The sequence below is a fragment of the Patagioenas fasciata genome, chromosome 29 (assembly GCF_037038585.1).
Source record: "Patagioenas fasciata isolate bPatFas1 chromosome 29, bPatFas1.hap1, whole genome shotgun sequence".
NCBI classification, from domain to species: domain Eukaryota; kingdom Metazoa; phylum Chordata; class Aves; order Columbiformes; family Columbidae; genus Patagioenas; species Patagioenas fasciata.
The window spans coordinates 2,107,432-2,130,576 of record NC_092548.1 but is presented as its reverse complement, the minus strand read 5'-3'; the positions used below and the strand labels follow the sequence as shown (position 1 = coordinate 2,130,576).

The following is a 23,145-nucleotide window of genomic DNA, read 5'->3' as shown; positions in this document are numbered from 1 at the left end:
TGACAGGGCTCGATGGAGCCCGACAGGGACCAAGGAAACCCGACAAAGCCTGACGGAGCCCGACAGGGCCCGAGCAAACCTGAAAGGGCCCGACGAAGCCTGACAGGGCTCGATGGAGCCCGACAGGGCCCGAGGAAACCCGACAGGGCCCGACGGAGCCCGATAGGGCCCGAGCAAACCCGACAGGGCCCGATGGAGCCCGACAGGGCTCGAACAAACCCGACAGGGCCTGAGCAAAACCGACAGGGCCCGACGGAGCCCGACAGGGCCCGAGCAAACCCGAAAGGGCCCGAGCAAACCCGACAGGGTTCGACAAAGCCTGACAGGGCTCGATGGAGCCCGACAAGGCCCGAGGAAACTTGACAGGGCCCGACGGAGCCTGACAGGGCCCGAGCAAACCCGACAGGGCTCGACGGAGCCTGACAGGGACCGAGCAAACCCGACAGGGCCCGAGCAAACCTGACAGGGCACGAAGGAGCCCGACAGGGCCCGAGCAAACCCGAGAAGGCCCAACGGATCCCGACAGGGCCTGAGCAAACCTGACAGGGTCCAACGGAGCCCGACAGGGCACTAGCAAACCCGACAGGGCCTGACGGAGCCTGACAGGGCCCGAGCAAACCCGACAGGGCCCGAGCGAATCTGACAGGGCCCGACGGAGCCCGACAGGACGCGGGCAAACCCAACAGGTCCCGAGCAAACCCGAAAGGGCCTGACAAGGCCCGACAGGGCCCAAGCAAACCTGACAGGGCCTGACGGAGCCCGACAAAGGTCGAGCAAACCCGATAGGGCCTGACGGAGCCTGACAGGGCCCGAGCAAACCTGACAGGGCCCGAGAGAACCTGACAGGGCCCGACGGAGCCCGACAGGGCGCGAGCAAACCCGACAGGGGCTGACAAGGCCCGACAGGGCCTGAGCAAACCCGACAGGACCCGCCAAAGCCTGATAGGGTCCGATGGAGCCCGACAGGGCCCGAGGAAACCCGACAGGGCGCGACGGAGCCTGACAGGGCCCGAGCAAACCTGACAGGGTTCGACGGAGCCCGACAGGGCCCGAGGAAACCAGACAGGGCCCGACAGAGCCCGACAGGGCCTGAGCAAACCCGACAGGGCCCGAGCAAACCCGACAGGGCTCGACAAAGCCTGACAGGGCTTGATGGAGCCCGACAGGGCCCGAGGAAACCCGACAGGGCCCGACGGAGCCTGACAGAGCCCGAGCAAACCCGACAGGGCTCGACGGAGCCCGATAGGGCCCGAGCAAAACCGACAGGGCCCGACGGAGCCCGACAGGGCCCGAGCAAACCCGAAAGGGCCCGACAGAGCCCGACAGGACCCAAGCAAACCCGACAGGGCCCGAGCAAACCCGACAGGGTTCGACAAAGCCTGACAGGGCTCGATGGAGCCCGACAAGGCCCGAGGAAACTTGACAGGGCTCGACGGAGCCTGACAGGGCCCGAGCAAACCCGACAGGGCTCGACGGAGCGTGACAGGGACCGAGCAAACCCGACAGGGCCCGAGCAAACCTGACAGGGCACGAAGGAGCCCGACAGGGCCCGAGCAAACCCGAGAAGGCCCAACGGATCCCGACAGGGCCTGAGCAAACCTGACAGGGTCCAACGGAGCCCGACAGGGCACTAGCAAACCCGACAGGGCCTGACGGAGCCTGACAGGGCCCGAGCAAACCCGACAGGGCCCGAGCGAATCTGACAGGGCCCGACGGAGCCCGACAGGACGCGGGCAAACCCGACAGGTCCCGAGCAAACCCGAAAGGGCCTGACAAGGCCCGACAGGGCCTGAGCAAACCCGACAGGACCCGCCAAAGCCTGATAGGGCCCGACGGAGCCCGACAGGACGCGGGCAAACCCGACAGGGCGCGAGCAAACCCGACAGGGGCTGACAAGGCCCGACAGGGCCTGAGCAAACCCGACAGGACCCGCCAAAGCCTGATAGGGTCCGATGGAGCCCGACAGGGCCCGAGGAAACCCGACAGGGCGCGACGGAGCCTGACAGGGCCCGAGCAAACCTGACAGGGTTCGACGGAGCCTGACAGGGCCCGAGCAAACCCGACAGGGCCCGACGGAGCCCGACAGGGCCCGAGGAAACCAGACAGGGCCCGACAGAGCCCGACAGGGCCTGAGCAAACCCGACAGGGCCCGAGCAAACCCGACAGGGCTCGACAAAGCCTGACAGGGCTTGATGGAGCCCGACAGGGCCCGAGGAAACCCGACAGGGCCCGACGGAGCCTGACAGAGCCCGAGCAAACCCGACAGGGCTCGACGGAGCCCGATAGGGCCCGAGCAAACCCGACAGGGCTCGACGGAGCCTTACAGGGCCCGAGCAAACCCGACAGGGCCCGAGCAAACCTGACAGGGCACGAAGGAGCCCGACAGGGCTCGAGCAAACCCGACAGGGTCCGAGCAAACCCGACAAGGCCCGACGGAGCCCGACAGAGCCCGAGGAAACCAGACAGGGCCCGACGGAGCCCGACAGGGCCCGAGCAAACCCGACAGGGCCCGATGGAGCCCGACAGGGCCCGAGCAAACCTGAAAGGGCCCGACGGAGCCTGACAGGGCTCGATGGAGCCCGACAGGGCCCGAGGAAACCCGACAGGGCCTGATTGAGCCCGATAGGGCCCGAGCAAACCCGACAGGGCCTGACGGAGCCTGACAGGGCCCCGGCAAACCCGACAGGGCACGCTGGAGCCCGACAGAGCCCGAGCAAACCCGACAGGGCCCGACAAGGCCCGACAGGGCCCGAGCAAACCTGACACGTCCTGACAAAGCCTGACAGGGCCCGACGGAGCCCGCCAGGGCCCGAGCAAACCCGAAAGAGCCCGACGGAGCCTGACAGGGCTCAGTGGAGTCCGACAGGGCCCGAGGCAACCCGATAGGGCTCGACGGAACCCGACAGGGCCTGAGCAAACCCGACAGGGCCCGAGCAAACCCGACAGGACCTGACGGAGCCTGACAAGACCCGAGAAAACCTGACAGGGCTCGACGGAGCCCGACAGGGCCCGAGCACACTCGACAGGGTCCGACGAAGCCTGACAGGGCTTCAGAAAACCCGACAAGGCCCGAGCAAACCGACAGGGACCAACGGAGCCCGACAGGGCCCGAGCAAACCCGACAGGGCCCAACGGATCCCGACAGGGCCCAAGCAAACCTGACAGGGCCCGACGGAGCCCGACAGGGCAGGAGCAAACTCGACAGAGCCTGACGGAGCCTGACAGGGCCCGAGCAAACCCGACAGGGCCCGAGCGAATCTGACAGGGCCCGACGGAGCCCGACAGGACGTGGGCAAACCCGACAGGGCCCGAGCAAACCCGACAGGGCCAGACAAGGCCCGACAGGGCCTGAGCAAACCCGACAGGACCCGACAAAGCCTGACAGGGCTCGATGGAGCCCGACAGGGACCAAGGAAACCCGACAAAGCCTGACGGAGCCCGACAGGGCCCGAGCAAACCTGAAAGGGCCCGACGAAGCCTGACAGGGCTCGATGGAGCCCGACAGGGCCCGAGGAAACCCGACAGGGCCCGACGGAGCCCGATAGGGCCCGAGCAAACCCGACAGGGCCCGATGGAGCCCGACAGGGCTCGAACAAACCCGACAGGGCCTGAGCAAAACCGACAGGGCCCGACGGAGCCCGACAGGGCCCGAGCAAACCCGAAAGGGCCCGAGCAAACCCGACAGGGTTCGACAAAGCCTGACAGGGCTCGATGGAGCCCGACAAGGCCCGAGGAAACTTGACAGGGCCCGACGGAGCCTGACAGGGCCCGAGCAAACCCGACAGGGCTCGACGGAGCCTGACAGGGACCGAGCAAACCCGACAGGGCCCGAGCAAACCTGACAGGGCACAAAGGAGCCCGACAGGGCCCGAGCAAACCCGAGAAGGCCCAACGGATCCCGACAGGGCCTGAGCAAACCTGACAGGGTCCAACGGAGCCCGACAGGGCACTAGCAAACCCGACAGGGCCTGACGGAGCCTGACAGGGCCCGAGCAAACCCGACAGGGCCCGAGCGAATCTGACAGGGCCCGACGGAGCCCGACAGGACGCGGGCAAACCCAACAGGTCCCGAGCAAACCCGAAAGGGCCTGACAAGGCCCGACAGGGCCCAAGCAAACCTGACAGGGCCTGACGGAGCCCGACAAAGGTCGAGCAAACCCGATAGGGCCTGACGGAGCCTGACAGGGCCCGAGCAAACCTGACAGGGCCCGAGAGAACCTGACAGGGCCCGACGGAGCCCGACAGGGCGCGAGCAAACCCGACAGGGGCTGACAAGGCCCGACAGGGCCTGAGCAAACCCGACAGGACCCGCCAAAGCCTGATAGGGTCCGATGGAGCCCGACAGGGCCCGAGGAAACCCGACAGGGCGCGACGGAGCCTGACAGGGCCTGAGCAAACCTGACAGGGTTCGACGGAGCCCGACAGGGCCCGAGGAAACCAGACAGGGCCCGACAGAGCCCGACAGGGCCTGAGCAAACCCGACAGGGCCCGAGCAAACCCGACAGGGCTCGACAAAGCCTGACAGGGCTTGATGGAGCCCGACAGGGCCCGAGGAAACCCAACAGGGCCCGACGGAGCCTGACAGAGCCCGAGCAAACCCGACAGGGCTCGACGGAGCCCGATAGGGCCCGAGCAAAACCGACAGGGCCCGACGGAGCCCGACAGGGCCCGAGCAAACCCGAAAGGGCCCGACAGAGCCCGACAGGACCCAAGCAAACCCGACAGGGCCCGAGCAAACCCGACAGGGTTCGACAAAGCCTGACAGGGCTCGATGGAGCCCGACAAGGCCCGAGGAAACTTGACAGGGCTCGACGGAGCCTGACAGGGCCCGAGCAAACCCGACAGGGCTCGACGGAGCGTGACAGGGACCGAGCAAACCCGACAGGGCCCGAGCAAACCTGACAGGGCACGAAGGAGCCCGACAGGGCCCGAGCAAACCCGAGAAGGCCCAACGGATCCCGACAGGGCCTGAGCAAACCTGACAGGGTCCAACGGAGCCCGACAGGGCACTAGCAAACCCGACAGGGCCTGACGGAGCCTGACAGGGCCCGAGCAAACCCGACAGGGCCCGAGCGAATCTGACAGGGCCCGACGGAGCCCGACAGGACGCGGGCAAACCCGACAGGTCCCGAGCAAACCCGAAAGGGCCTGACAAGGCCCGACAGGGCCCAAGCAAACCTGACAGGGCCTGACGGAGCCCGACAAAGGTCGAGCAAACCCGATAGGGCCTGACGGAGCCTGACAGGGCCCGAGCAAACCTGACAGCGCCCGAGAGAACCTGACAGGGCCCGACGGAGCCCGACAGGGCGCGAGCAAACCCGACAGGGGCTGACAAGGCCCGACAGGGCCTGAGCAAACCCGACAGGACCCGCCAAAGCCTGATAGGGTCCGATGGAGCCCGACAGGGCCCGAGGAAACCCGACAGGGCGCGACGGAGCCTGACAGGGCCCGAGCAAACCTGACAGGGTTCGACGGAGCCTGACAGGGCCCGAGCAAACCCGACAGGGCCCGACGGAGCCCGACAGGGCCCGAGGAAACCAGACAGGGCCCGACAGAGCCCGACAGGGCCTGAGCAAACCCGACAGGGCCCGAGCAAACCCGACAGGGCTCGACAAAGCCTGACAGGGCTTGATGGAGCCCGACAGGGCCCGAGGAAACCCGACAGGGCCCGACGGAGCCTGACAGAGCCCGAGCAAACCCGACAGGGCTCGACGGAGCCCGATAGGGCCCGAGCAAACCCGACAGGGCCTGACGGAGCCCGACAGGGCCCGAGCAAACCCGAAAGGGCCCGACGAAGCCTGACAGGGCTCGATGGAGCCCGACAGAGCCTGAGGAAACCCGACAGGGCCCGACGGAGCCCGATAGGGCCCGAGCAAACCCGACAGGGCCCGATGGAGCGCGACAGGGCTCGAGCAAACCCGACAGGGTCCGAGCAAACCCGACAGGGCCCGACGGAGCCCGACAGAGCCCGAGGAAATCAGACAGGGCCTGACGGAGCCCGACAGGGCCCGAGCAAACCCGACAGGGCCCGACGGAGCCCGAGAGGGCCCGAGCAAACCCGTAAGGGCCCGACGGAGCCTGACAGGGCTCGATGGAGCCCGACAGGGCCCGAGGAAACCCGACAGGGCCTGATTGAGCCCGATAGGGCCCAAGCAAACCCGACAGGGCCTGAGCAAACCCGACAGGGTTCGACAAAGCCTGACAGGGCTCGATGGAGCCCGACAGGGCCCAAGGAAACCCGACAGGGCCCGACGGAGCCCGACAGTGCCCAAGCAAACTTGACAGGGCCCGACGGAGCCCGACAGGGCACGAGCAAACCAGACAGGGCCTGACGGAGCCTGACAGGGCCCGAGCAAACCCGACAGGGCCCAACGGATCCCGACAGGGCCCAAGCAAACCTGACAGGGCCCGACGGAGCCCGACAGGGTACGAGGTAACTCGACAGAGCCTGACGTAGCCTGACAGGGCCCGAGCAAACCAGACAGGGCCAGACAAGACCCGAGAGGGCCTGAGCAAACCTGACAGGACCCGACAAAGCCTGACAGTGCTCGATGGAGCCCGACAGGGCCCAAGGAAACCCGACAGGGCCCGACGGAGCCCGATAGGGCCCGAGCAAACCCGACAAAGCCTGACAGTGCTCGATGGAGCCCGACAGGGCCCGAGCAAACCTGAAAGGGCCCGACGAAGCCTGACAGGGCTTGATGGAGCCCGACAGGGCCCGAGGAAACCCGACAGGGCCCGACGGAGCCCGATAGCGCCCGAGCAAACCCGACAGGGCCTGATGGAGCCCGACAGGGCTCGAACAAACCCGACAGGGCCTGAGCAAAATCGACAGGGCCCGACGTAGCCCGACAGGGCCCGAGCAAACCCGAAAGGGCCCGACGGAGCCTGACAGGGCTCGATGGAGCCCGACAGGGCCCGACGGAGCCTGACAGGGCTCGATGGAGCCCGATAGGGCCCGAGCAAACCCGACAGGGCCTGACGGAGCCCGACAGGGCCCGAGCAAACCCGACAGGGCACGCTGGAGCCCGACAGAGCCCGAGCAAACCCGACAGGGCCCGACAAGGCCCGACAGGGCCCGAGCAAACCCGACAGGGCCTGACAAGGCCCGACAGGGCCCGAGCAAACCTGACAGGGCCTGACGGAGCCCGACAGGGCTCGAGCAAACCCGATAGGGCCTGACGGAGCCTGACAGGGCGCGAGCAAACCCGACAGGGGCTGACAAGGCCCGACAGGGCCTGAGCAAACCCGACAGGACCCGCCAAAGCCTGATAGGGTCCGATGGAGCCCGACAGGGCCCGAGCAAACCCGACACGGCCCGAGCAAACCTGACAGGGCTCGATGGAGCCCGACAGGGCCCGAGGAAACCCGACAGGGCCCCACGGAGCCCGATAGGGCCCGAGGAAACCCGACAGGGCCTGATGGAGCCTGACAGGGCCCGGGCAAACCCGACAGGGCACGCTGGAGCCCGACAGAGCCCGAGCAAACCCAACAGGGCCCGACAAGGCCCGATAGGGCCCGAGCAAACCTGACAGGACCTGACAAAGCCTGACAGGGCCCGACGGAGCCCGACAGTGCCTGAGCAAACCCGAAAGAGGCCGACGGAGCCTGACAGGGCTCGATAGAGTCCGACAGGGCCCGAGGAAACCCGACAGGGCCCGACGGAACCCGAGAGGGCCCGACGGAACCCGAGAGGGCCCGAGGAAATCCGACAGGGCCCGACAAAGCCTGACAGGGCCCGAGCAAACCCGACAGGGCCCGACAGAGCCCCACAGGACCCGAGCAAACCCGACAGGGCCCGAGCAAACCCGACAGGGTTCGACAAAGCCTGACAGGGCTCGATGGAGCCCGACAGGGCCCGAGGAAACCCGACAGGGCCCGACGGAGCCTGACAGGGCCCGAGCAAACCCGACAGGGCTCGACGGAGCCTTACAGGGCCCGAGCAATCCCGACAGGGCCCGAGCAAACCTGACAGGGCACGAAGGAGCCCGACAGGGCTCGAGCAAACCCGACAGGGTCCGAGCAAACCCGACAAGGCCCGACGGAGCCCGACAGAGCCCGAGGAAACCAGACAGGGCCCGACGGAGCCTGACAGGGCCCGACGGAGCCTGACAGGGCCCGAGCAAACCCGACAGGGCCCGATGGAGCCCGACAGGGCCCGAGCAAACCTGAAAGGGCCCGACGGAGCCTGACAGGGCTCGATGGAGCCCGACAGGGCCCGAGGAAACCCGACAGGGCCTGATTGAGCCCGATAGGGCCCGAGCAAACCCGACAGGGCCTGACGGAGCCTGACAGGGCCCGGGCAAACCCGACAGGGCACGCTGGAGCCCGACAGAGCCCGAGCAAACCCGACAGGGCCCGACAAGGCCCGACAGGGCCCGAGCAAACCTGACACGTCCTGACAAAGCCTGACAGGGCCCGACGGAGCCCGCCAGGGCCCGAGCAAACCCGAAAGAGCCCGACGGAGCCTGACAGGGCTCAGTGGAGTCCGACAGGGCCCGAGGCAACCCGATAGGGCTCGACGGAACCCGACAGGGCCTGAGCAAACCCGACAGGGCCCGAGCAAACCCGACAGGACCCGACGGAGCCTGACAAGGCCCGAGAAAACCTGACAGGGCTCGACGGAGCCCGACAGGGCCCGAGCACACTCGACAGGGTCCGACGAAGCCTGACAGGGCTTCAGAAAACCCGACAAGGCCCGAGCAAACCGACAGGGACCAACGGAGCCCGACAGGGCCCGAGCAAACCCGACAGGGCCCAACGGACCCCGACAGGGCCCAAGCAAACCTGACAGGGCCCGACGGAGCCCGACAGGGCAGGAGCAAACTAGACAGAGCCTGACGGAGCCTGACAGGGCCCGAGCAAACCCGACAGGGCCCGAGCGAATCTGACAGGGCCCGACGGAGCCCGACAGGACGTGGGCAAACCCGACAGGGCCCGAGCAAACCCGACAGGGCCAGACAAGGCCCGACAGGGCCTGAGCAAACCCGACAGGACCCGACAAAGCCTGACAGGGCTCGATGGAGACCGACAGGGCCCAAGGAAACCCGACAGGGCCCGACGGAGCCCGATAGGGCCCGAGCAAACCCGACAGGGCCTGACGGAGCCCGACAGGGCCCGAGCAAACCTGAAAGGGCCCGACGAAGCCTGACAGGGCTCGATGGAGTCCGACAGGGCCCAAGGAAACCCGACAGGGCCCGACTGAGCCCGATAGGGCCCGAGCAAACCCGACAGGGCCCGATGGAGCCCGACAGGGCTCGAACAAACCCGACAGGGCCTGAGCAAATCCGACAGGGCGCGACGGAGCCCGACAGGGCCCGAGCAAACCCGAAAGGGCCCGACGGAGCCTGACAGGGCACGCTGGAGCCCGACAGGGCCCGAGCAAACCCGACAGGGTCTGACAAGTCCCGACAGGGCCCGAGCAAACCTGACACGACCTGACAAAGCCTGACAGGGCCCGACGGAGCCCGACAGGGCTTGAGCAAACCCGAAAGAGCCCGACGGAGCCTAACAGGGCTCGATAGAGTCCGACAGGGCACGAGGAAATCCGACAGGGCCCGACGGAGCCTGACAGGGCCCGAGCAAACCCGACAGGGCTCGACGGAGCCCGACAGGGTCTGAGCACACTCGATAGGGTCCGACGAAGCCTGACAGGGCTTCAGCAAACCTGACAGGGCCCGAGCAAACCCGACACGGCCCGACGGAGCCCGACAGGGCCCGAGGAAACCCGACAGGGCCCGACGGAGCCTGACAGGGCCCGAGCAAACCCGACAGGGCTCGACGGAGCCTGACAGGGCCCGAACGAACCTGACAGGGCCCGACAGAGCCTGACAGGGCCTGAGCAAACCCGACAGGGCCCGAGCGAACCTGACAGGGCCCGAGCAAACCCGACAGGGCCCGAGCAAACCCAACAGGGCCCGAGCAAACCCGACAGGGCTTGACAGAGCCTGACAGGGCCCGAGCAAACCCCACAGGGCCCGAGCAAACCCGACAGGGCCCGAGCAAACCCGACAGGGCCCGAGCGAATCTGACAGGGCCCGACGGAGCCCGACAGGGCGCGAGCAAACCCGACAGGTCCCGAGCAAACCCGACAGGCCCTGACAAGGCCTGACAGGGTCCGATGGAGCCCAACAGGGCCCGAGCAAACCCGACAGGGCTCGATGGAGCCCGACAGGGCCTGAGGAAACCCGACAGGGCCTGAGCAAACCCGACAGGGCCTGAGCAAACCCGACAGGGCCCGACGGAGCCCGACAGGGCCTGAGGAAACCAGACAGGTCCCGACGGAGCCCGACAGGGCCCTAGCAAACCCGACAGGGCTTGACAAAGCCTGACAGGACCCGAGCAAACCCGACAGGGCCCGAGCAAACCCGACAGGGCCCGACGGAGCCCGACAGGGCCCGAGCAAACCCGTAAGGGCCCGACGGAGCCTGACAGGGCTCGATGGAGCCCGACAAGGCCCAAGGAAACCCAACAGGGCGCGACGGAGCCCTGTCGGGTTTGCTCGGGCCCTGTCGGGTTTGCTCAGGCACTGTCGGGTTTGCTCAGGCCCTGTCGGGTTTGCTTGGGCCCTGTCGGGTTTGCTCGGGCCCTGTCGGGCTTCCTCGGGCCCTGTCGGGCTCCATCGAGCCCTGTCAGGCTCCGTCGGACCCTATCAGGCTTTGCTCGGGCCCTGTCGGGCTCCGTCAGGCCCTGTCAGGCTTCCTCGGGCCCTGTCGGGCTCCATCGAGCCCTGTCAGGCTCCGTCGGACCCTATCAGGCTTTGCTCGGGCCCTGTCGGGCTCCGTCAGGCCCTGTCGGGTTTGCTCGGGCCCCATCGGGCTCCGTCGGGCCCTGTCGGGTTTCCTCGGGCTCTGTCGGTCTCCATCGAGCCCTGTCAGGCTCCGTCGGGCCCTGTCGGGTTTGCTCGGGCCCTGTCGGGTTTGCTCAGGCACTGTCGGGTTTGCTCAGGCCCTGTCGGGTTTGCTTGGGCCCTGTCGGGCTCCGTCGGGCCCTGTCGGGTTTCCTCGGGCCCTGTCGGGCTCCATCGAGCCCTGTCAGGCTCCGTCGGGCCCTTTCGGGTTTGCTCGGGCCCTGTCGGGCTCCGTCGAGCCATGTCGGGTTTCCTCGGGCCCTGTCGGGTTCCATCGAGCCCTGTCAGGCTCCGTCGGGCCTTTTTGGGTTTGCTCGGGCCCTGTCGGGCTCCGTCGGGCCCTGTCAGGCTTTGTCAGGTCCTGTCAGGTTTGTTCTGGCCCTGTCGGGCCTTGTCGGGCCCTGTCGGGTTTGCTCGGGCTCTGTCGGTCTCCGTTGGGCCCTGTCGGGTTTGCTCGGGCACTGTCGGGTTTGCTCAGGCCCTGTCAGGCTCCGTCGACCCCTGTCAGGTTTGCTCGGGCCCTGTCGGGCTCCGTTGAGCCATGTCGGGTTTGCTCGGGCCCTGTCGGGCTCCATCGAACCCTGTCAGGCTTTGTCGGGTCCTGTCGGGTTTGCTCAGGCCCTGTCAGGCTCCGTCGACCCCTGTCAGGTATGCTCGGGCCCTGTCGGGTTTGCTCAGGCCCTGTCAGGCTCCGTCGACCCCTGTCAGGTTTGCTCGGGCCCTGTCGGGCTCCGTCGGGCCCTATCAGGTTTGCTCGGGCCCTGTCGGGTTTGCTCAGGCCCTGTCAGGCTCCGTCGAGCCCTGTCGGGTAAGCTCACGCCCTGTCAGGCTCCGTCAGGCCCTGTCGGATTTGCTCGGGCCCTGTCGGGTTTGCTGGGGCCCTGTCGGGCTCCGTCGGGCCCTGTCGGGTTTGCTCGGGCCCTGTCGGGCTCCGTCTAGCCCTGTCGGGTTTCCTCGGGCCCTGTCGGGCTCCATCGAGCCCTGTCAGGCTCTGTGAGGCTTTGTCGGGTTTGCTCGGGCCCTGTCGGATTTGCTTGGGCCCTGTCGGGCTCCGTTGAGCCATGTCGGGTTTGCTCGGGCCCTGTCGGGCTCCATCGAACCCTGTCAGGCTTTGTCGGGTCCTGTCGGGTTTGCTCAGGCCCTGTCAGGCTCCGTCGACCCCTGTCAGGTATGCTCGGGCCCTGTCGGGTTTGCTCAGGCCCTGTCAGGCGCCGTCGACCCCTGTCAGGTTTGCTTGGGCCCTGTCGGGCTCCGTCGGGCCCTGTCAGGTTTGCTCGGGCCCTGTCGGGCTCTGTCGGTCCCTGTCGGGTTTGCTCGGGCCCTGTTGGGCTCCGTTGGGCCCTGTCAGGTTTGCTCGGGCCCTGTCAGGTTTGCTCAGGCCCTGTCAGGCTTTGTCGAGCCCTGGCGGGTTTGCTCGGGCCCTGTCAGGCTCCGTCAGGCCCTGTCGGGTTTGCTCGGGCCCTGTCGGGTTTGCTAGGGCCCTGTTTGGCTTGTTCGGGCCCTGTCTGGTTTCCTCGGGTCCTGTCGGGCTCCGTCGGACCCTGTCGGGTTTGCTCGGGCTCTGTCGGGTTTGCTGAAGCCCTGTTGGGCTTCGTCGGACCCTGTCGGGTTTGCTCGGGCCCTGTCGGGCTCCGTCGAGCACTGTCGGGTTTGCTCGGGCCCTGTCAGGCTCCGTCGCGCCCTGTCGGGTTTCCTCGGGCCCTGTCGGGCTCCATCGAGCCCTGTCAGGTTTGCTCGGGCCCTGTCGGGTTTGCTCGGGCCCTGTCAGGCTCCATCGGACCCTGTCAGGCTTTGTTGGGTTCTGTCAGGTTTGCTCGGGCCCTGTCGGGTTTGCCCGCGTCCTGTCGGGCTTTGTCAAGACCAGTCAGGTTCGCTCGGGCCCTGTCGGGTTTGCTCGGGCCCTGTCAGGCTCCGTCAGGCCCTGTCGGGTATGCTCGTGCCCTGTCGGGCTCCGTCGCGCCCTGTCGGGTTTGCTCGGGCTCTGTCGGGCTCCAGCGTGCCCTGTCGGGTTTGCCCGGGCCCTGTCGGGCTCCATCGAGCCCTGTCAGGCTTCGTCGGGCCCTTGCGGGTTTGCTCGGGCCCTGTCGGGCTCCGTCAGGCCCAGTCGGGTTCGCTCGGGCCCTATCGGGCTCCGTCGGGCCCTGTCGGGTTTCCTCGGGCCCTGTCGGGCTCCATCGAGCCCTGTCAGGCTCCGTCGGGCCCTTTCGGGTTTGCTTGGGCCCTGTCGGGCTCCGTCGGGCCCTGTCGGGTTTGCTCGGGCCCTGTCGGGTTTGCTCGGGCCCTGTCAGGCTTTGTCAAGCCCTGTCGGGTTTGCTAGGGCCCTGTCGGGCTCCGTCGGGCCCTGTCTGGTTTCCTCAGGCCCTGTCGGACTCCGTCGATCCCTGTCGGGTTTGCTCGGGCCCTGTCAGGCTCCGTCGCGCCCTGTCGGGTTTCCTCGGGCCCTGTCGGGCTCCATCGAGCCCTGTCGGGTTTGCTCGGGCCCTGTCGGGCTCCATCGGACCCTGTCAGGCTTTGTCGGGTCCTGTCGGGTTTGCTCAGGCCCTGTCGGGCCTTGTCAGGCCCTGTCGGGTTTGCTCAGGCCCTGTCGGGCTCCGTCGGGCCCTGTCAGATTCGCTCGGGCCCTGTCGGGTTTGCTCGGGCCCTGTCGGGTTTTCTCGGGCCCTGTCAGGCTCCGTCGGGCCCTGTCAGGTTTGCTCAGGCCCTGTCGGGATCCGTTGGGCCCTGTCGGGTTTGCTCGGGCCCTGTCGGACTCCTTCGTGCCCTGTCAGGTTTGCTCGGGCCCTGTCGGGTTTGCTCGGGCCCTGTCAGGCTCCGTCGAGCCCTGTCAGGTTTGCTCTGGCCCTGTCGGGTTTGCTCGGGCCCTGTCAGGCTCCCTCGGGCCCTGTCGGGTTTCCTCGGGCCCTGTCGGGCTCCATCGAGCCATGTCAGGCTTTGTCGAACCCTGTCGGGTTTGCTCGGGCTTTGTTGGGTTTGCTCGGGTCCTGTCGGGCTCTGTCGGGCCCTGTCGGGTTTGCTCGGGCCCTGTCAGGCTCCGTCGGGCCCTGTCGGATTTCCTCGGGCCCTCTCGGGTTCCGTCGGGCCCTGTCGGGTTTCCTCGGGCCCTGTCGGACTCTATCGAGCCCTGTCAGGCTCCGTCGGTCTCTTTCGGGTTTGCTCAGGCCCTGTCGGGCTCCGTCGGGCCCTGTCAGGCTTTGTCAGGTCCTGTCAGGTTTGCTCGGGCCCTGTCAGGCTTCGTCGGGCCCTTGCGGGTTTGCTCGGGCCCTGTCGGGCTTCGTCAGGCCCTGTCGGGTTCGCTCGGGCCCTATCGGGCTCCGTCGGGCCCTGTCGGGTTTCCTCGGGCCCTGTCGGGCTCCATCGAGCCCTGTCAGGCTCCGTCGGGCCCTTTCTGGTTTGCTCGGGCCCTGTCGGGCTCCGTCGGGCCCTGTCGGGTTTGCTCGGGCCCTGTCGGGTTTGCTCGGGCCCTGTCAGGCTTTGTCAAGCCCTGTCGGGTTTGCTAGGGCCCTGTCGGGCTCCGTCGGGCCCTCTCTGGTTTCCTCAGGCCCTGTCGGGCTCCGTCGGGCCCTGTCGGGTTTGCTCAGGCCCTGTCGGGTTTGCTAGGGCCCTGTCGGGCTCCGTCGGGCCCTGTCTGGTTTCCTCAGGCCCTGTCGGGCTCCGTCGAGCCCTGTCGGGTTTCCTCGGGCCCTGTCAGGCTCTGTCGCGCCCTGTCGGGTTTCCTCGGGCCCTGTCGGGCTCCATCGAGCCCTGTCGGGTTTGCTCGGGCCCTGTCGGGCTCCATCGGACCCTGTCAGGCTTTGTCGGGTCCTGTCGGGTTTGCTCAGGCCCTGTCGGGCCTTGTCAGGCCCTGTCGGGTTTGCTCAGGCCCTGTCGGGCTCTGTCGGGCCCTGTCAGATTCGCTCGGGCCCTGTCGGGTTTGCTCGGGCCCTGTCAGGCTCCCCTTGTCCGCAGGACTCATTCTCACATCCTGGGCACCCCCCATTGTCCCCAGGGTGCAACTTGTGGGGGTCAGGATTTGGGGTACAGGGTTTGGGGGTGCAGGGTTTAGTGGTGTAGAGTTTGGGGGTGCAGGTCTTGGGGAGGCAGAATTGGGGGTTCAGGTTTTTAGAGTTCAGGGATTTGGGGGTGCAGATTTTGGGTGTTCAGGACCTGGGGGTGCAGGATTTGGGGATGTAGGTTTGGGGTGCAGGGCTTAGGGTTTCAGTACCTTGGGTTGAAGAGGTTTGGGGGGAAGGGTTGTGTACGGCAGGATTTGGGGGTGCAGGGCTTTGGGCTGAATGTTTGGGGGTGCAGGGTTCGCATGTTTAGGAACTGGGGGTGCAGAATTTGGGTTTGCAGGTTTGGGGAATTTTGCGGTAAAGGATTTGGGGTGCAGGGTTGGGGGACGCAGGATCTGAGGGTGCAGCGTTTGGGGTGCAGAGTTAGGGGCTGCAGGATCTGGGGTGCAGGGTTTGGGGGGCACTGTTTTGGGGGGAAGGATTTGCGAGATGCAGGGTTTAAGGGTTTAGAATTGGAGGTGTCGAATTTTGGGGTGCAGGAGGTGTGGGGTTTGGGGTTGCAGGATTTCGGGGAGAATGGTTTGGGGGTGCAAGACTTGAGGGTGCAGGGTTTGGGGGTTTGGGACATGGGGCTGGAGGATTTGGGGATGCAGGATTTGGGGTGCAGTGTGTGGGGGTGCAAGATCTTGGGGTGTACGAGCGTTGGGTGTGGGATTTGAAGGACAATGATTTGGGGGTGCAGGGATTGGGGGTGTAGGGTTTTGGGGTTGCTGCGTTTGGAGATTCGGGATGTGGAGGTCAAGGATTTAGGGGTACAAGGGCTGGTTGCAGGATTTGGGGTGCAGGGTTTGGTTGCAGGATTTGGGGTGCAGGGTTTGAAGTGCAGGGCTAAAGGGGGCAGGATTTGGAGGTGCAAGATTTGGTGGTCTGGGGTACTGGGCTGCAGGGTTTTGGGGTGCGGGATTTGGGGGTGCAGGTTCCATGTCTTTAGGAACTGGGCGGGGAGGGTTTCTTGGTGCGGACTTTTGAGTGCAAGTTTGAGGGGCCTTGATTTTGGGGTGCATGGTTTGGGGGGCAGGATTCCGGGTGTAAGGTTATGAGGTGCAGGACTTGGGGGTGCAGGTTTCACGCGTTAAGGAACTGGGGCTGCAGAGGTTGGGGGTGCAGCGTTGTGGGCTGCAGGGTTGAAGGGTGCAGGATTTAGGGGTACAGGTTTTGGGGGTGCAGGAGCTGGGGGTGCAGGCTGTAGGGATCAGAATATGGGGGTGCAGGGTTCTGGGGTGCAGGATCTGGGTGAGCAGGCTGTTGGGGTACAGAACCTTGTAGTTCAGCGTTTAGAGGCAGGATTTGGGGGTGCAGGGCTTTGGGGTGAGGGGTCTGGGGTGAGGGGTTCAGGTGTTCAGCACCTGGGGGTGCAGGACCTGAGGGTTGGAGGATTTGGGGGTGCAGGGATTTGGGGGTGCAGGGATATGGGGTGCAACTTGTGGGGTGCAGGGTTTTGGGTATAGGGTTTTGGGGTGCAGAGTTTTGGGGGGGGGGGATTGGGGGAGCAGGGTTTCAGGGTGCAAGGTTCAGTGGTGCAGGGTTCTGGGGGTGCAGGGTTTAGCGCCAGAATTGGGGGTGCAGGGTTTGGGATTGCAGGGTGTTGGGGGAAGGATCTGGGGGTACAAGATGTGGGGTAGCAGGGTTTTGGGGTGCAACTTGTGGGGGCAGGATTTGGGGTCCAGGAGGTTGGGGGTGCAGGGTTTGGGGTGTAGGATTTAGTGGAGCAGGGACTGGGGGTGAAGGTCTTGGGGAGGCAGAATTGGGGGTGCAGGTCTTGGGGAGGCAGAATTGGGGGTGCAGATTTTGGCTGTTCAGGACCTGGGGGTGCAGGATTTGGGGATGTAGGTTTTGGGGGGTAGATTTTGGGGTGCTGGGTTCGGCACATGGGTCTGGACGATTTGGGGGTGCAGGGTTAAGGGGTTTAGGATTTTGGGGTGCACAGTTTAGGGTGCACGTTCTGGGCATGTATGATTTGAGAGTGCAGGGCTTTGGGGTACAGGATTTGGGGTGCAGGGTTTTGGGGTCAGGATCTGGGGGTGCAGGGTGTTGGGGAGAAGGATTTGGGGGTGCAGCATTTTGAAGTGCAGGGTTTGGAGGAGGGAGGTTTTGGGGGTGAAAGATTTGGTGGTTCAGGTTTTGGGGGTGCAGTGTTAAAAGGGTGGAGGATTAGGGGTGCAGGATTTGGGGGTGCACTGTTTGGGGGTGCAGGGTTTAGAAGTCAGGTCTAACAGTGCAGCGTTTGGGGTGCAGGGGCTTGGGGGGAAATTTAAGGTTGCAGAGTGTGGGGTGCATAGGACTGGGGCACAGGATTTGGGGGTGCAGGGTTTCAGGGTTCAAGATTTGGAGGTGTGGAGTTTTGGGGTGCAGGGACTGGGGGTGAAGGATTTGAGGCTGCAGGGTGGTGGGGGGAGGATTTGGGGGTGAGAGATTTGGGGTGCAGGATGTGGGGGTGCAGAGTTTTGGGAGGCAAGGATCTGGGGCTGCAGGATTTGGGGGTTCAGTGTTTAGGGCAGCACAACCTCGGGGTGCAGGGGTTTGCAGTGAAAGGTTTGGTAGGCAGGATTTGGGGTGCAGGATTCTGGGGTGCTGGGTTTGGGGTACAGGATTTGGTGTTGCAGGGATGGGGTTGAAGGGCTTGGGTTTCCAGGCCTTTGAGGTGCAAGGTTTGGGAGGGAATTCTTTGGGGTGCAGGGTTTGGGGTTCCAGGAGGTGGGGGAAGGACCTTGGGGTGTAGGGTTTGGGGGGGCAGGGTTTTGGGGGAAGGATTTAGGGGTGCAGGGTTTTGAAGTGCAGCGTTTAAGGGGGGCATGGTTTTGGGGGTGCACATGTGGGGGTCCAGGTGTGGGGGATGCAGAGTTTGTGAATGGAGGATTTTGGGGTGCTGGGTTTGGGGCTGCCTAATTTGGGGGTGCAGTGTTTGGGTGTTCAGGACCTGGGGTTGCTGCGTTTGGGAATGCAGGCTTTGGGGGTGCAGGGCTCAGGATTTGGGAGGGCAGGATCAGGGGGTGTAAGATTTCAGGGTTTAGGGGTGCAAAGTATGGTAGGGCTGAATTATAGGGGTGCAAAGTATGGTAGGGCTGAATTTAGGGGTGCAGGATTTGGTATTACAGGTTTTGGGGAATCATGGCTTGGGAGGAAGGATTTAGGGGTGCAGGGTTTCAAGATGCAGGATTTAGGGTGCAGTATTTGGGGTTGCAGGTTTGGGGGTGCAAGTTGTGGGGCAGCAGGATATCGGGTACAGGGTTCTGGGCTGCAGGGTTTGGGGGTGCAGGATTTCAACGTGCAGGGTTCTGGGGTGCAGTATCTGGGGGTCCAGGGTTTGGCAGTGCATTGGCTTTGGGGGTTGAAGGATTTGGGGGTGCAGGGTTTAGGGATGCCGGATTTGGGGGTGCAGGATTCGGGGGTGCAGAGTTAGGGGGCAGGATTTTCAGTGCAGGGTTTCAGGGCACAGAACTTGGTGGTGCAGGATCTGGGGGTGCAGGTTTGCGGTGGGGAATTTGGGGGTGCAGGGTGTTGAGGAAGGATCTGAGGGTACAATATTTGGGCTTTAAGGGTTTAGGGGGGCAGGATCTGGCAGTGCAGAGTTTGGGGACAGGACCTGGGGGTGCAGCGTTTGGGGTTACAGGTTCTGGGGGTGCAGGGTCGAGGGAATTATTTGAGGTGCAGGGTTATGAGAGTGCAGGATTTCTGGGTGCAGAGTTTGGGGTGCGGGGTATGGGGCAGCAGCATCTGGGGGTGTAGGTTTTGGGGGTTCATTCATTTGGGGGGAGGATCTGGGGGTGCAGGGTTTAAGGGTTCAGGATTTGGAGGTGTAGGGTTTTGGGGTAAAGGGTTCTGGGTTGAGGTTTTGGGGTGAAAGATTTGGGGATGCAGTGTTAAGGGGTGGAGGCTTAGAGGTGCAAGATTTGGGGGTGCAGGGTGTTCGTGTGTCTGATTTGGGGGTGCAGGGTCTGGGGGTGCAAGATCCTGGAATTCAGGATCTGGGGGTTCAGGATTTGGGGGTGCACAGTATGGGAGGGAAGGATCTGGGGCTTCAGGATTTGGGGGTGCACTGTTTGGGGGTGCAGGGTTTAGAAGTCAGGTCTAAGAGTGCAGCGTTTGGGGTGCAGGGGCTTGGGGGGAAATTTAAGGTTGCAGAGTGTGGGGTGCACAGGACTGGGGCACAGGATTTGGGGGTGCGGGGTTTCAGGGTTCAGGATTTGGAGGTGTGGAGTTTTGGGGTGCAGGGGATGGGAGTGCAGGGTGGTGGGGGTGAGAGATTTGGGGTGCAGGATTTGGGGGTGCAGAGTCTTGGGAGGCAAGGATCCGGGTCTGCAGGATTTGGGGGTTCAGTGTTTAGGGCAGCACAATCTTGGGGTGCAGGGGTTTGCAGTGAAAGGTTTGGCAGGCAGGATTTGGGGTGCAGGATTCTGGGGTGCTGGGTTTGGGGTACAGGATTTGGTGTTGCAGGGATGGGGTTGAAGGGCTTGGGTTGCCAGGCCTTTGAGGTGCAGGATTTGGAGGTGCAAGGTTTGGGAGGGAATTCTTTGGGGTGCAGGGTTTGGGGGCAGGGTTTAGGGGTGGAGGGTATAGGACGGAAAGATTTGGGAATGCAGGGTTTGGGGTGCAGGTTTCGGGGTTCAGGAAGGTAGGGAGGGCAGGATTAGGGGGTGCAAGGTTTCAGTTGTAGGGTTTAGGGGTGCAGAGTTTGGTAGGGCCGAATTTGGGGGTGCAGGATCTGGGGTGCAGGGTTTGGGAAGACAGGATCGGGGGTGGAGGATTTGGGGGTGCAGGATTGAGGGGCAGGGTTTTGGTGCAGGGCTTGGGGTCAGGATCTGGGGTGCAGGTTTGGGAAGAGTATTTTGGGGTGCAGGATTTTGGGTGCCGTGTCTGCGGGGCAGGTTTGGGGTGATCACTGCTGATCCGCACACACTCGCTCTCTCTGGTATTCACCTCCACTCCTGCTCCTCCACCTCCCCACTGTTCTCTCCACCTCCTCTCTTCTCATTCCCACCACACTCTGCACACAGACGCGACCACTGAGAATGTTCCAGAACACGCTGATCCAAACCCCGCTGGGACCTCCAGGCTCCATGGCAATGTGAAAATGGAGTGTGCCACAGAATCCCTTTGGGTGTCAAACACCTTGAAGGTGCTGGAGTCCAAGCACAACCCCCCGGCGCTGCCCACGGCCCTCAGGAGCTCCTGTGGAAACCCCTCCAGGGATGGCGGCTCCAGCCCTGCCCTGGGCAGCCCGTTCAGTGCCCGACAGCCCTCGCTGAGAGGAACAGCTCCCAGGCTCCAGCCAGAAGCTCACCCGGTACCGCTGGGGCCGTCTCCTCTCCTCCTGCCGCTCGTTCCCGGGCAGAGTCCCCGAAGCCCGCTCTCCGGGCGCTCTGCGGGCGGCTCCTGGCCCGGCCGCCCCCCGCACTTCCGCTCTGGCTCCGCCCCAAGGCTCAGGCGGGAACGGCCGCTGCGGCCCGGCCGGCCAATCGCAGCTCGCCGCCTCAGCCCCGCCCCCTCAAACCAGCCCTTGGCCCCGCCCCCTTCCCCCAGCCCTTCAGGAGGAGCCACACCCGCTGGTGCTGAGTGCGGAGCTCAGCGCACAAAGAGCTGCACAGGGTGAGAGGGGCAGGGGGATTCGAGCTGGGATGGGCGCTGTTTGCAGACGGAACCAAGTGAGGCACGGGCTCTGCACCTGGAGAAAGGAAAAGGTGCAGTGATCACCCCAAACCTGCCCCGCAGACACGGCACCCAAAATCCTGCACCCCAAAATACTCTTCCCAAACCCTGCACCCCAGATCCTGACCCCAAGCCCTGCACCAAAACCCTGCCCCTCAATCCTGCACCCCCAAATCCTCCACCCCGATCCTGTCTTCCCAAACCCTGCACCCCAAACCCTGCACCCCCAAATTCGGCCCTACCAAACTCTGCACCCCTAAACCCTACAACTGAAACCTTGCACCCCCTAATCCTGCCCTCCCTACCTTCCTGAACCCCGAAACCTGCACCCCAAACCCTGCATTCCCAAATCCTTCCGCCCTATACCCTCCACCCCTAAACCTGCCCCCAAACCCTGCACCCCAAAGAATTCCCTCCCAAACCCTGCATCTCCAAATCCTGCACCTCAAAGGCCTGGAAACCCAAGCCCTTCAACCCCATCCCTGCAACACCAAATCCTGTACCCCAAACCCAGCACCCCAGAATCCTGCACCCCAAATCCTGCCTGCCAAACCTTTCACTGCAAACCCCTGCACCCCAAGATTGTGCTGCCCTAAACACTGAACCCCCAAATCCTGCAGACCCGGATCCTTGCCTCCCAAAACTCTGCACCCCCAAATCCTGCACCCCAAATCTCTCACCCCCACCACCCTGCACTCCCAACCCCTGCACCCCAAAACTCCACACCTCCAAATCCTGAACCCTGAAACCTCGCACCCCCAAATCCTGAGCCCCAGTCCTGTGCACCCCACACTCTGCAACCTTAAATTTCCCCCCAAGCCCCTGCACCCCAAACGCTGCACTCTGAGACCTGACTTCTAAACCCTGCACCCCCAGACAGTGCACCCCCAAATCCTGAAGCCCCAGATCCTTCCCTCCCATACCCTGCAGCCCCAAATCCTGAACCCCCAGATCCTGAATTCCAGGATCTTGCACCCCCAGACCCTGCACCCCCAAATCAGACACACGAAAACTCTCCACCCCCAAATCTTGCACCTCTAAGCCTCCACCCCTTAACACTGCACCCCCAAATCTTTCACCCCAAAACCTCAACCCAGAACCCTTTACCCCAAAACCCTACACCTCCAAATCCTGAACCCTTAAACCCTGCACCCCCAGATCCTCCCCCCAAATGAATGAACCCCCAAAACCTACACCCCCAGATCCTGCTGCCCCATACCCAGCACCCCAAACTCTGCACCCAGAAATCCTGCACTCTCATAACCCTGCACCTCAAACAATTCCCTCGACCCTGCACCCCCAGAACCTGTAACCCCAATCGCTGCACCCCCAGGTCCTGTCCCCAAACTCTGCACTGCCAGATCCTGCCCCCCTAAACCCTTAAAGCCCAAATATTGTACCCTCAGATCCTTCCTCAACACCCTGCACCCCCAAATTCCCCACCGCAAACCTGCACCCCCAGATCCTGCACCACCAAGTTCTGTGCCCTGAAACCCTGCACTGAAAATCCTGCCCCCTAACTCTGCACCCCCGAATCCTGCACCCCCGAATCCTGCACCCCCAAATCCTGCATCCCTAAACCCTACACCCCCAAATCCTTCAACCCCCAAAGCCAATGCACTGCCAAACCCTGGACCCCCAGATACTGCACCCCAGAACCCTGCACGTTGAAATCCTGCACCCCCAAACCCTGCAGCCCAGAACCCTCTACCCGATATCCTGCCGCCCCACAACTTGCACCCCCCAAACCTGCAACCCCAAATACTGCACCCCAAATCCTGCATCTTGAAACCCTGCACCCCTAAATCCTTCCTCCCAAGCCATGATTCCCCAAAACCTGTAATACCAAATCCTGCACCCCTAAATTCAGCCCTACCATACTTTGCACCCCTGTAATTCAGCCCTACCATACTTTGCACCCCTAAACCCTGAAAACTTACACCCCCTGATCCTGCCCTCCCAAATCCTGAGCCCTGCACCCCCAAAGCCTGCATTCCCAAACGCAGCACCCCCAGGTCCTGAACACCCAAACACTGCACCCCCAAATTAGGCAGCCCCAAACCCAGCACCCCAAAATCCTCCATTCACAAACTCTGCATCCCCCAAACCTGGACCCCCACATGTGCACCCCCAAAACCATGCCCCCCTTAAACGCTGCACTTCAAAACCCTGCACCCCTAAATCCTTCCCCAAAACCCTGCCCCCCCAAACCCTACACCCCAAGGTCCTTCCCCCACCTCCTGGAACCCCAAACCCTGCACCCCAAAGAATTCCCTCCCAAACCTTGCACCTCAAAGGCCTGGAAACCCAAGCCCTTCAACCCCATCCCTGCAACACCAAATCCTGTACCCCAAACCCAGCACCCCAGAATCCTGCACCCCAAATCCTGCCCTACCAAACCTTTCACTGCAAACCCCTGCACCCCGAGGTTGTGCTGCCCTAAACACTGAACCCCCAAATCCTGCAGCCCCAGATCCTTGCCTCCCAAAACTCTGCACCCCCACATCCTGCACCCCAAATCTCTCACCCCCAAATCCTCCCCCCACCACCCTGCAGCCTCAAATCCTTCACCCCCAGTCCCTGCACCCCAAAACTCCA

The 23,145-nt window shown here is 64.2% G+C and overlaps 1 pseudogene; it reads left to right on the top strand.

Annotated features, from left to right (window-relative positions):
* LOC136113845 (dynein axonemal heavy chain 9-like) overlaps positions 1 to 20,454 on the top strand; it is a 248,318-nt pseudogene extending 227,864 nt beyond the window's left edge.
* The last annotated feature ends 2,691 nt before the right edge of the window (positions 20,455 to 23,145 follow it).